The sequence below is a fragment of the Oncorhynchus mykiss genome, chromosome 15 (assembly GCF_057628025.1).
Source record: "Oncorhynchus mykiss isolate SJ-2025 chromosome 15, ASM5762802v1, whole genome shotgun sequence".
Classification (NCBI taxonomy): Eukaryota; Metazoa; Chordata; class Actinopteri; order Salmoniformes; family Salmonidae; genus Oncorhynchus; species Oncorhynchus mykiss.
In genome coordinates, this window is record NC_143036.1 from 42,866,334 (window position 1) to 42,881,118 (window position 14,785).

Genomic DNA, 14,785 nt, shown 5'->3' on the forward strand with positions numbered 1-14,785 from the left:
CACATTTCAGGCTTCAAACATAAAGATATAAAACTGTATTTTTTTGTGAAGAATCAACAACAAGTGGGAAACAATCATGAAGTGTAACGACATTTATTGGATATTTCAAACTTTTTTAACAAATCAAAAACTGAAAAATTGGGCGTGCAAAATTATTCAGCCCCCTTAAGTTAATACTTTGTAGCGCCACCTTTTGCTGCGATTACAGCTGTAAATCGCTTGGGGTATGTCTCTATCAGTTTTGCACATCGAGAGACTGACATTTTTTCCCATTCCTCCTTGCAAAACAGCTCGAGCTCAGTGAGGTTGGATGGAGAGCATTTGTGAACAGCAGTTTTCAGTTCTTTCCACAGATTCTCGATTGGATTCAGGTCTGGACTTTGACTTGGCCATTCTAACACCTGGATATGTTTATTTTTGAACCATTCCATTGTAGATTTTTCTTTATGTTTTGGATCATTGTCTTGTTGGAAGACAAATCTCCGTCCCAGTCTCAGGTCTTTTGCAGACTCCATCAGGTTTTCTTCCAGAATGGTCCTGTATTTGGCTCCATCCATCTTCCCATCAATTTTAACCATCTTCCCTGTCCAACACAGACTTTTTGAAGAAAAGCAGGCCCAAACCATGATGCTGCCACCACCATGTTTGACAGTGGGGATGGTGTGTTCAGAGTTTTGAGCTGTGTTGCTTTTACGCCAAACATAACGTTTTGCATTGTTGCCAAAAAGTTCAATTTTGGTTTCATCTGACCAGAGCACCTTCTTCCACATGTTTGGTGTGTCTCCCAGGTGGCTTGTGGCAAACTTTAACGAACATTTTTTATGGATATCTTTAAGAAATGGCTTTCTTCTTGCCACTCTTCCATAAAGGCCAGATTTGTGTAATATACGACAGATTGTTGTCCTATGGACAGAGTCTCCCACCTCAGCTGTAGATCTCTGCAGTTCATCCAGAGTAATCATGGGCCTCTTGGCTGCATCTCTGATCAGTCTTCTCCTTGTATGAGCTGAAAGTTTAGAGGGACGGCCAGGTCTTGGTAGATTTGCAGTGGTCTGATACTCCTTCCATTTCAATATTATCGCTTGCACAGTGCTCCTTGGGATGTTTAAAGCTTGGGAAATCTTTTTGTATCCAAATCTGGCTTTAAACTTCTTCACAACAGTATCTCAGACCTGCCTGGTGTGTTCCTTGTTCTTCATGATGCTCTCTGCGCTTTAACGGACCTCTGAGACTATCACAGTGCAGGTGCATTTATACGGAGACTTGATTACACACAGGTGGATTGTATTTATCATCATTAGTCATTTAGGTCAACATTGGATCATTCAGAGATCCTCACTGAACTTCTGGAGAGAGTTTGCTGCACTGAAAGTAAAGGGGCTGAATAATTTTGCACGCCCAATTTTCAGTTTTTGATTTGTTAAAAAAGTTTGAAATATCCAATAAATGTCGTTCCACTTCATGATTGTGTCCCACTTGTTGTTGATTCTTCACAAAAAAATACAGTTTTATATCTTTATGTTTGAAGCCTGAAATGTGGCAAAAGGTCGCAAAGTTCAAGGGGGCCAAATACTTTCGCAAGGCACTGTACATACGAGATGAGTAACTCCACATATGTAAACATTATTAAAGTGACACTGTAATTCATAGATCGGCAGGTAAGGGTGCTCTCGAGCGGCTAGATGTTCTTTACCATTTGGCCATCAGATTTGCCACCAATTCTCTTTATAGGACACATCACTGCACTCTATACTCCTCTGTAAACGGGTCATCTCTGTATACCTGTCGCAAGACCCACTGGTTGATGCTTATTTATAAAACCATCTTAGGCCTCACTCTCCCCTATCTGAGAAATCTACTGCAGCCCTCATCCTCCACATAAAACACCCATTCTGCCAGTCACATTCTGTTAAAGGCTCCCAAAGTACACACATCCCTGGGTCGCTCCTCTTTTCAGTGCGCTGCAGCTAGCGACTGGAATGAGCTGCAACAAACACTCAAACTGGACAGTTTTATCTCAATCTCTTCATTCAAAGACTCAATCATGGACACTCTTACTGACCGTTGTGGCTGATTTGTGTTATGTATTGTTGTCTCTACCTTCTTGCCCTTTGTGCTGTTGTCTGTGCCCAATAATGTTTGTACCATGTTTTGTGCTGCTACCATGTTGTGTTGTCATGTGTTGCTGCTTGTTATGTTGTCTTATGTCTCTCTTTATGCAGAGTTGTCTCGCTTGTTGTGATGTGTGTTTTGTCCTATATTTATATTTTTATTTTTTTTATTTTTTAATCCCAAAACCCCCGTCCCTGCAGGAGGCCTTTTGGCTTTTGGTAGGCCGTCATTGTAAATAAGAATTTGTTCTTAACTGACTTGCCTGATTAAATAAATAAATAGAACTTTACAAAATTCAGACTGCAATGCTTTTATTTAATTTTTCTTTATGCATGAATACAATTGTCACTGTTCGTTGTTGGCATGTCCTGCCTAAGTTTGCCCAGTTTGCCAATGAAGTATTCAGTAAAATAAATGGCAAAATCAAATGGTTTTGTGATGAATAAGCCATCTGATTCGATGAAAGACAGAGTTGAATTTGTCTTTCTGCCCATGATTTAATTTAAAGTGCTCAAGTTGTTCTTCCATAATTGTTTAAATCATCGTTCTTGGCTTAATAATACAGTTTCTTCTTCTTTTTGTTGAGTTATTCACATAATTTCTCAATTTGCAGTAAGTAAGCCAGTCAGATGTGCAGCCAGACTTATAGCCACTCATTTTGCCCCAAATTCAATCATACATTTTTTAAATTCCTCATCAATCCATGGAGCCTGAACAGTTCGAACAGTCAGTTTCTTAACTGGTGCATGTTTATAAATAATTGGACAAAGCAATTTCATAAATTAATCACGTGCAGTGTTTGGATGCTCCTCATTAATCACATCAGACCAACAAATATTTTTAACATCATCCACATAAGAGTCACAGCAAAATCTTTTTTATGATCTCGTAAACATTATTTTAGGCCCAGCTGTTGGAACTTTGGCTTTCCTGGATATAGCCACTATATTGTGATTACTGCATCCAATGGGTGCAGTAATCTACAGTATTAGTAAAAATGGGATTGATACATGTCAATGATCTTGTTCCTGTAGTGTTTAGAAACACCCTGGTAGGTTGATTAATAACCTGAGCCAGATTACAGGCACTGGTTACATTAAGAAGCTTCCTCTTGAGCGGACAGCTTGATGAAAACCAGTCAATATTCGGGTACCCAAGAAAGTAGACCTCTCTGTTTCCATCACATATACCATCAAGCATTTCACACATATTATTTAGATACTGACTGTTAGCACTTGGTGGCCTATAGCAACACACCCAAAGAAAAGGCTTTAAAGAATTTTATATCTGAATATATGCAGCAACACATCCCCCATAAGCATTTCTGTCACTTCTATAGATGTTATATCCTTGTATTGCTACTGCTGTATCATCAAATTAATTATCTAAGTGAGTGTCAAAAATGGCTAATATATGAATGCTATCTGATGTTAGCAAGTTATTGATTTCATGAACCTTATTTCTAAGGTTACATACATTCATATGGGCCAGTGGTCTTTTGAGGTTTGATCTTGATTCTTATATTTCCTTTTGGTGGACGTTTCTGTGATATACAGTTGAAGTCGGAAGTTTACATACACCTTAGCCAACTACATTTAAACTCAGTTTTTTCACAATTCCTGACATTTAATTCAAGTAAAATGTCCCTGTCTTAGGTCAGATCACCACTTTATTTTAAGAATGTGAATTGTCAGAATAATAGTAGAATGATTTCTTTCAGTTCTTATTTCTTTCATCACATTCCCAGTGGGTCAGAAGTTCACATACACTCAATTAGTATTTGGTAGTATTGCCTTTAATTTTTTTTTTTTTACTTGGGTCAAACATTTCAGGTAGCCTTCCACAAAAAGTTTGTGGGCAAAACTGAAAAAGCGTGTGCGAGCAAGAATGCCTACAAACCTGACTCAGTTACACCAGCTCTGTCAGGAGGAATGGGCCACAATTCACCCAACTTATTGTGGGAAACAATGAGGTCAGGGCTTTGTGATGGCCACTCCAATACCTTGACTTTGTTGTCCTTAAGCCATTTTAACATAACTTTGGAAGTATTCTTGGGGTCATTGTCCATTTGGAAGACCCATTTGCGACCAAGCTTTAACTTCCTGACTGATGTTTTGAGTGTTGCTTCAATATATCCACATAATTTTCATGCCTCATGATGCCATCTATTTTGTGAAGTGCACCAGTCCCTCCTGCAGCAAAGCACCCCCACAACATGATGTTGCCACCCCCCGTGCTTCACGGTTGGGATGGTGTTCTTCGGCTTGCGAGACTCCCCCTTTTTCCTCCAAATATAATGATGGTCATTACGGCCAAACAGTTCTATTTATGTTTCATCAGACCAGAGGACATTTTTCCAAATAGTACGATCTCTGTCCCAATGTGCAGTTGCAATCTGTAGCATGGCTTTTTTTATGGCGGTTTTGGAGCAGTGGCTTCTTCCTTGCTGAGCGGCTTTTCAGGTTATGTTGATATAGGACTTGTTTTACTGTTCCAATTGACTCAAATTATATCAATTAGCCTATCAGAGGCTTCTAAAAGGCACAGTCCACTTAGTGTATGTAAACCTCTGACGCACTGGAATTGTGATACAGTGATTTATAAGTAAAATAATCTGTCTGTTAACAGTTGTTGGAAAAATGACTTGTGTCATGCACAAAATAAATGTCCTAACCGACTTGCCAAAACAATAATTTGTTAACAAGAAATTTGTGGAGTGGTTGAAAAACTAGATTTAATGACTCCAACCTGTGTATGTAAACTTCCGACATCAACTGTATTCACTGAGTATACCAAACATTAGGAACACCTAGGGCTGTTGCGGTGACCTTGTGACTGCCGGTGTGGCGGTAATGAGTCATGAAGGTGGTCAAATTCCATGTGACCGTTTAGTCATGGATATTAGGCTTCTCCAAGCTCTGATTTTTGGGCAAAAAGTAAAACTCAGCTCCATCATTCATTGAATCAGATGGCTCATTCATCACAAAACCATGTCATATTGCCATCTACTTTAATGATTTTTTCATTGGCAAGACATGTCAGCAACAAATGCAGACACTGCACATCCTAGGATAACTGACCAAATTATGAAACACAAGCATTGACATTTTGAAATCCGTAGTGTGTGTGGAAGAGGTGAATTTTTTTTTTTGTCTATAAACAATGACAAGCCACCGGGGTCTGACAACTTTGGTGGAAAATTACTGAGGATAATAGCGGGCGATATTGCCACTCCTATTTGCAATATGTTCAATCTAAGCCTACTAGAAAGTGTGTGCCTTCAGTCCTGGAGGCAAGAAAAAGTAATTCCGCTCACACAAAATATTGCACAGTACTACATAGAGCTATGGCTACATGGAACTCTATTCCACATCAGGTTACTAATGCAAGCAGTAAAATCAGATTTAAAAAACAGATAAAAATACACCTTATGGAACAGCGGGGACTGTGAAGAGACACACACACAGGCACACACGTACACATGGATTTTGCATTATGGATATGTGATAGTAGAGAAGTGGCCTGAGGGAACACACTTAATGTGTTGTGAAAAGTGTGATGAAATGTTACATAATATCTTAAATTGTATATCTCTGTCTTAATGTTGCTGGACCCCAGAAAGAGTCACAGCACATTAAGTGTGTTCCCTCAGGCCACTTATCTACTATCACATATCTATAATGCAAAATCCATGTGTATGTGTGTGTAGAGTGCGTGTCTTACAATGCATATGTGTTTCTGTGACAGTGTCTATTCACAGTCCCCGCTGTTAAGGGGTGTCCTTAATAAATACAAATGCGAACAGCCAACCAATCAGCTTGTTACCAACCCTTAGTAAACTTTTGGAAATAATGGTGTTTGACCAGATACAATGTTATTTTACAGTAAACAAATTAACAACAGACTTTCAGCATGCTTATAGGGAAGGACATATAACAAGCACAGCACTTACACAAAGAACTGATGATTGGCGGAGAGACATTGATAATAAAAAGATTGTGCTGCACTAAGCTGTCGCCCGTTGCCAGAGGACAGTGTTTTCGAGGCCAGAGTGGCATCTGGGGTAGACAAGAAGAAAAACTAGGTGAGCATGGATTCCCCAGTAGCTTGTGTAGGTTCGCTACTTGTTTGATAAGAGTAGCCACTTTGCCCCTGTAGTCCTCTGCAAGCAAACAGTTGTTACATTGAAAGTCTAGGCGGTCCACTCTGTCCCGGAATAAACCAAAATAAACACAGCTGCTGCAGCATTGAAAACGTTCAATAGCGACCTCCATTTAAGGCTGCCAGCCATCTAGGCTAGCTAGGCTTCCTTGTCTCTCTCCTTCCATATAATTCTGAACTAAGTGAATAAAAAGAGCTCACACAAATTGTAAAATCCGAAAAGCAGAAATATGTGTCCTCCTTTAAATCCTCTCACAGCGGTGAGCACGAAAGCAGTCTTTGCACATCCTGTTTGTAGCAGCGTCGGCTAACATTGGTAGCTATAAAATGCAGTTCCAGCCAGGTCAGGTTGCAGGGGGAAAAGCAGCATTGAATACAGACACAATTAGCGTGGGACACCGCCGCGGTCCCAACCACATGGGCTAATTGCTTCCCTGCTAGCTTGATACTGATACAGTGCCTTGCGAAAGTATTCGGCCCCCTTGAACTTTGCAACCTTTTGCCACATTTCAGGCTTCAAACATAAAGATATAAAACTGTATTTCTTTGTGAAGAATCAACAACAAGTGGGACACAATCATGAAGTGGAACGACATTTATTGGATATTTCAAGCTTTTTTAACAAATCAAAAACTGAAAATTGGGCGTGCAAAATTATTCAGCCCCCTTAAGTTAATACTTTGTAGCGCCACCTTTTGCTGCGATTACAGCGGTAAGTTGCTTGGGGTATGTCTCTATCAGTTTTGCACATCGAGAGACTGAATTTTTTCCCCATTCCTCCTTGCAAAACAGCTCGAGCTCAGTGAGGTTGGATGGAGAGCATTTGTGAACAGCAGTTTTCAGTTCTTTCCACAGATTCTCGATTGGATTCAGGTCTGGACTTTGACTTGGCCATTCTAACACCTGGATATGTTTATTTTTGAACCATTCCATTGTAGATTTTGCTTTATGTTTTGGATCATTGTCTTGTTGGAAGACAAATCTCCGTCCCAGTCTCAGGTCTTTTGCAGACTCCATCAGGTTTTCTTCCAGAATGGTCCTGTATTTGGCTCCATCCATCTTCCCATCAATTTTAACCATCTTCCCTGGCCCTGCTGAGGAAAAGCAGGCCCAAACCATGATGCTGCCACCACCATGTTTGACAGTGGGGATGGTGTGTTCAGCTGTGTTGCTTTTACGCCAAACATAACGTTTTGCATTGTTGCCAAAAAGTTACATTTTGGTTTCATCTGACCAGAGCACCTTCTTCCACATGTTTGGTGTGTCTCCCAGGTGGCTTGTGGCAAACTTTAAACGACACTTTTTATGGATATCTTTAAGAAATGGCTTTCTTCTTGCCACTCTTCCATCAAGGCCAGATTTGTTGTCCAATGGACAGAGTCTCCCACCTCAGCTGTAGATCTCTGCAGTTCATCCAGAGTGATCATGGGCCTCTTGGCTGCATCTCTGATCAGTCTTCTCCTTGTATGAGCTGAAAGTTTAGAGGGACGGCCAGGTCCTGGTAGATTTGCAGTGGTCTGATACTCCTTCCATTTCAATATTATCGCTTGCACAGTGCTCCTTGGGATGTTTAAAGCTTGGGAAATCTTTTTGTATCCAAATCCGGCTTTAAACTTCTTCACAACAGTATCTCTGTTACGGTGAGTGAATGAGGACCCAAAAGCGAACTAACTTAAACAGAGCTTCTTTAATAACCAAACTGTGGTAGGCTCAGATAGACCGGCAGATTCCGACAGGACAGGACAAGGTTACAGCAAACATGACGATAGTCTGGCTCAGGCATGAAACACAACAAACAAGAATCCGACAAGGACAGGAACAAAAACAGAGAGAGATATAGGGGACTAATCAGAGGGAAAAAGGGAACAGGTGGGAAAAGGGGTGACGAGGTGGTTAGGAGGAGACAAGGCACAGCTGGGGGAAAGAGAGGGAGAAAAGGTAACCTAACAACGACCAGCAGAGGGAGACAGGGTGAAGGGAAAGGACAGAGACAAGACACAACATGACAGTACATGACAGTACCCCCCCACTCACCGAGCGCCTCCTGGCGCACTCGAGGAGGAAACCTGGCGGCAACGGAGGAAATCCTCGATCAGCGCACGGTCCAGCACGTCCCGAGAGGGAACCCAACTCCTCTCCTCAGGACCGTACCCCTCCCAATCTACAAGGTACTGGTGACCACGGCCCCGAGGACGCATGTCCAAAATTCTACGGACCCTGTAGATGGGTGCGCCCTCGACAAGGATGGGGGGGGGGGGGGGAAGACGAGCGGGGGCGCGAAGGACGGGCTTGATGCAGGAGACATGGAAGACCGGGTGGACGCGACGAAGGTATCGCGGAAGAAGAAGTCGAACTGCGACAGGATTAATGACCCGAGAAATACGGAACGGACCAATGAACCGCGGGGTCAACTTGCGAGAAGCCGTCTTAAGGGGAAGGTTCTGAGTGGAGAGCCAAACTCTCTGACCGCGACAATATCTAGGACTCTTAGTTCTACGCTTATTAGCAGCCCTCACAGTCTGCGTCCTATAACGGCAAAGTGCAGACCTGACCCTCTTCCAGGTGCGCTCGCAACGTTGGACAAAAGCCTGAGCGGAGGGGACGCTGGACTCGGCGAACTGAGATGAGAACAGCGGAGGCTGGTACCCGAGGCTACTCTGAAAAGGAGATAGCCCGGTCGCAGACGAAGGAAGCGAGTTGTGGGCGTATTCTGCCCAGGGGAGCTGTTCTGACCAAGACGCAGGGTTACGAAAAGAAAGACTGCGTAAGATGCGACCAATAGTCTGATTGGCCCGTTTCTTTTTGACCGTTAGACTGGGGGTGAAAGCCGGAAGAGAGACTGACGGAAGCCCCAATCAAACGGCAAAACTCCCTCCAAAATTGAGACGTGAATTGCGGACCTCTGTCCGAAACGACGTCTGACGGAAGGCCATGAATTCTGAAAACATTCTCGATGATGATTTGTGCCGTCTCTTTAGCAGAAGGAAGCTTAGCAAGGGGAATGAAATGAGCCGCCTTAGAGAACCTATCGACAACCGTAAGAATAACAGTCTTCCCCGCTGACGAAGGCAGTCCGGTGACAAAATCTAAGGCGATGTGAGACCACGGTCGAGAGGGAATAGGAAGCGGCCTGAGACGGCCGGCAGGAGGAGAGTTACCGGACTTAGTCTGCGCGCAGACCGAACAAGCAGCCACGAAACGACGCGTGTCATGCTCCCGGGTGGGCCACCAAAAACGCTGGCGAATGGAAGCAAGCGTACCCCGAACGCCAGGGTGGCCGGCTAACTTGGCAGAGTGAGCCCACTGAAGAACGGCCAGACGAGTAGGAACGGGAACGAAAAGAAGGTTCCTAGGACAAGCGCGCGGCGACGGAGTGTGAGTGAGCGCTTGTTTTACCTGCCTCTCAATTCCCCAGACAGTCAACCCGACAACACGCCCCTCAGGGAGAATCCCCTCGGGGTCAGTGGAGGCTACTGAAGAACTGAAGAGACGAGACAAAGCATCAGGCTTGGTGTTCTTAGAGCCCGGACGATAAGAAATCACGAACTCGAAACGAGCGAAAAACAGCGCCCAACGCGCCTGACGCGCATTAAGTCGTTTGGCAGAACGGATGTACTCAAGGTTCCTATGGTCAGTCCAAACGACAAAAGGAACGGTCGCCCCCTCCAACCACTGTCGCCATTCGCCTAGGGCTAACCGGATGGCGAGCAGTTCGCGGTTACCCACATCATAGTTACGTTCCGACGGCGACAGGCGATGAGAAAAATATGCGCATGGGTGGACCTTGTCGTCAGAGAGGGAGCGCTGAGAAAGAATGGCTCCCACGCCCACCTCTGACGCGTCAACCTCGACAACGAACTGTCTAGAGACGTCAGGTGTAACAAGGATAGGAGCGGATGTAAAACGATTCTTGAGGAGATCAAAAGCTCCCTGGGCGGAAACGGACCACTCAAAGCACGTCTTGACAGAAGTAAGGGCTGTGAGAGGAGCTGCCACCTGACCGAAATTACGGATGAAACGACGATAGAAGTTCGCGAAGCCGAGAAAGCGCTGCAGCTCGACGCGTGACTTAGGGACGGGCCAATCAATGACAGCTTGGACCTTAGCGGGATCCATCTTAATGCCTTCAGCGGAAATAACAGAACCGAGAAATGTGACGGAGGAGGCATGAAAAGTGCACTTCTCAGCCTTCACAAAAAGACAATTCTCTAAAAGGCGCTGGAGGACACGTCGAACGTGCTGAACATGAATCTGGAGTGACGGTGAAAAAATCAGGATATCGTCAAGGTAAACGAAAACAAAGATGTTCAGCATGTCTCTCAGGACATCATTGACTAATGCCTGAAAGACAGCTGGAGCGTTAGCGAGGCCGAAAGGAAGAACCCGGTATTCAAAGTGCCCTAACGGAGTGTTAAACGCCGTCTTCCACTCGTCCCCCTCCCTGATGCGCACGAGATGGTAAGCGTTACGAAGGTCCAACTTAGTGAAAAACCTGGCTCCCTGCAGGATCTCGAAGGCTGAAGACATAAGAGGAAGCGGATAACGATTCTTCACTGTTATGTCATTCAGCCCTCGATAATCTATGCAGGGGCGCAGAGACCCGTCCTTCTTCTTGACAAAAAAAACCCCGCTCCGGCGGGAGAGGAGGAGGGGACTATGGTACCGGCGTCAAGAGCTACAGACAAATAATCTTCGAGAGCCTTACGTTCGGGAGCCGACAGAGAGTATAGTCTACCCCGGGGGGGGGGGGTGGTTCCCGGAAGGAGATCAATACTACAATCATACGACCGGTGTGGAGGAAGAGAGGTGGCCCTGGACCGACTGAACACCGTGCGCAGATCGTGATATTCCTCCGGCACCCCTGTCAAATCACCAGGCTCCTCCTGTGAAGAAGAGACAGAGGAAACAGGAGGGATAGCAGACATTAAACATTTCACATGACAAGAGACGTTCCAGGAGAGGATAGAATTACTAGACCAATTAATGGAAGGATTATGACAAACTAGCCAGGGATGGCCCAAAACAACAGGTGTAAAAGGTGAACGAAAAATTAAAAAAGAAATGGTTTCACTATGATTACCAGAAACAGTGAGGGTTAAAGGTAGCGTCTCACGCTGAATCCTGGGGAGAGGACTACCATCCAGGGCGAACAAGGCCGTGGGCTCCTTTAACTGTCTGAGAGGAATGTCATGTTCCCGAGCCCAGGTCTCGTCCATAAAACAGCCCTCCGCCCCAGAGTCTATTAAGGCACTGCAGGAAGCTGACGAACCGGTCCAGCGTAGATGGACCGACAAGGTAGTGCAGGATCTTGAAGGAGAGACAGGAGTAGTAGCGCTCACCAGTAGCCCTCCGCTTACTGACGAGCTCTGGCCTTTTACTGGACATGAAGTGACAAAATGACCAGCGGAACCGCAATAGAGACAGAGGCGGTTGGTGATTCTCCGTTCCCTCTCCTTAGTCGAGATGCGGATACCTCCCAGCTGCATGGGCTCAGCACCCGAGCCGGCAGAGGAAGATGGTAGTGATGCGGAGAGGGGGGCGACGGAGAGCGCGAGCTCCTTTCCACGAGCTCGGTGACGAAGATCAACCCGTCGCTCAATGCGAATAGCGAGTTCAATCAAGGAATCCACGCTGGAAGGAACCTCCCGGGAGAGAATCTCATCCTTTACCTCTGCGCGGAGACCCTCCAGAAGACGAGCGAGCAAGGCCGGCTCGTTCCAGCCACTGGAGACAGCAAGAGTGCGAAACTCAATAGAGTAGTCTGTTATGGATCGATTGCCTTGACATAGGGAAGACAGGGCCCTGGAAGCCTCCTCCCCAAAAACAGATCGATCAAAAACCCGTATCATCTCCTCCTTAAAGTCCTGATACTGGTTAGTACACTCAGCCCTTGCCTCCCAGATTGCCGTGCCCCACTCACGAGCCCGTCCAATAAGGAGAGATATGACGTAGGCGACACGAGCAGTGCTCCTGGAGTAAGTGTTGGGCTGGAGAGAAAACACAATATCACACTGGGTGAGGAACGAGCGGCATTCAGTGGGCTCCCCAGAGTAACATGGCGGGTTATTGATTCTGGGCTCCGGAGATTCGAAAGCCCTGGAAGTGGCCGGTGGATCGAGGCGGAGATGGTGAACCTGTTCTGTGAGGTTGGAGACTTGGGTGGCCAGGGTCTCAACGGCATGTCGAGCAGCAGACACTTCCTGCTCGTGTCTGCCTAGCATCGCTCCCTGGATCCCGACGGCTGAGTGGAGAGGATCCGAAGTCGCTGGGTCCATTCTTGGTCGGATTCTTCTGTTACGGTGAGTGAATGAGGACCCAAAAGCGAACTAACTTAAACAGAGCTTCTTTAATAACCAAACTGTGGTAGGCTCAGATAGACCGGCAGATTCCGACAGGACAGGACAAGGTTACAGCAAACATGACGATAGTCTGGCTCAGGCATGAAACACAACAAACAAGAATCCGACAAGGACAGGAACAAAAACAGAGAGAGATATAGGGGACTAATCAGAGGGAAAAAGGGAACAGGTGGGAAAAGGGGTGACGAGGTGGTTAGGAGGAGACAAGGCACAGCTGGGGGAAAGAGAGGGAGAAAAGGTAACCTAACAACGACCAGCAGAGGGAGACAGGGTGAAGGGAAAGGACAGAGACAAGACACAACATGACAGTACATGACAATCTCGGACCTGCCTGGTGTGTTCCTTGTTCTTCATGATGCTCTCTGCGCTTTTAACGGACCTCTGAGACTATCACAGTGCAGGTGCATTTATACGGAGACTTGATTACACACAGGTGGATTGTATTTATCATCATTAGTCATTTAGGTCAACATTGGGTCATTCAGAGATCCTCACTGAACTTCTGGAGAGAGTTTGCTGCACTGAAAGTAAAGGTAAAAAGTAAATTGTGTCCCACTTGTTGTTGATTCTTCACGAAAAAATACAGTTTTATATCTTTATGTTTGAAGCCTGAAATGTGGAAAAAGGTCGCAAAGTTCAAGGGGGCCGAATACTTTCGCAAGGCACTGTAGCTACCAGCTAGGCTAGTAGCTAGGTACGGTACCAGAGGTTTTGGTCTGGTAGGATCCCAGGACAGATAGTAGCGGTCACAGCAACTGAGGCTAATCGCATTGCGGGATCCAAAATCCAAACTTTGCAAGGAAACACTGTCACAACTAAATCGTTTTTTTTGGTTTATTTTTGTTGTCACTGTATTAGACTAAGCATAGGTGATGAGATGTTGAAATGTTGAAGTTAAAACTGTTTTGGAATATGATGTGGCAGCTCCTGTTTTCTTTGCTACTTGCGGTAATTCTCCTTGGTTCTAAATCAATTTATTAGTCCAAAAATGTCAGAAAGATTACAATGCTTGACCATTCTGTAGGTTATGTAACTGTTTGTTACATGCAACATGTTTTGTGGACTTCACTGGACAGATGTTGCTCTCCAGTTTTGCAATGAAACAAATGTGTGGTTGAATTTATTCTGCCACCTTGTCTTCTTATTGTCTCGGCCTTAGTTCTACATATCGCGGTGTCAAGGCATATACACGAACAGGTTATAGAGCAAACAACGCAATTATCACAACACATAGGTTATAATATGGCTTTCCTTTCTGAATTGGCTTCCCCGATGTTTTTACCCACTCACCGCTACTGCCTGTGCGATTGTATTTCTCTCAACTTGCAGCAGCATCTCCACTTGTTGATTTATTTCTAATTGTGCTTGAGGTACGTCCTGTGGCAATGTAGACACTCAGGCTCCTCAATTCCCTTTGAGCATTTGCAATGTGGTCAACCACTGATGTTTTCAGTCATTCCAAAATTCCTGTATTTGGCTGTCCATTTCCCCGTTGTTATGACATTCGTCGACGTTGCTGCTTCAATCTGCTCCAGTCGCTGCAAAACGTTGCATTTCCTATCATGACTCCTCTTTGAAATTAATCTCAGTCGGTTATTGCTGAATGCAGTAATCCAATATTGCCCGTGTCATGCGAGATTGAAATAGAAACCAATTCACCAGAGCTAACATACAAAGTTAAAAACTGCTTTAATAAAAAAATGTAGGCATGAAAGGTCAAACTCTACACAATTATCAAAAATTAAATATCATCTTGGCTGCCTCTCCCCTGCATGAAGTTAACACACGCAACACACCCTCTAGACTTAAACTGCTATCATTTTATCAGAGATCATATATGATCATTCAGAATGATTCACACTATGACAGATCCTCAGTCTATGAACTCTATGAGCTTGGAGAGGCACTTCTCACTATCTTACCTGTTGGTTTGTGTTCTCTCCCTCTCTGCCTGTATGTCTGTTCATGGCTGTCACGCACCTGCGTGACATGATAGCACCAAAGTCTTAACACATGGAACACACCTTCATGACTCATAATCATGTGATTAATTAAAGACATCTAAGATGAAATTACTCAAATTTGCCAGCTACTTTGCCAGGGGTGGTGTACTGGCAGTTGCCAAGAACCTTATTCACAGTCCTTTGCACTCC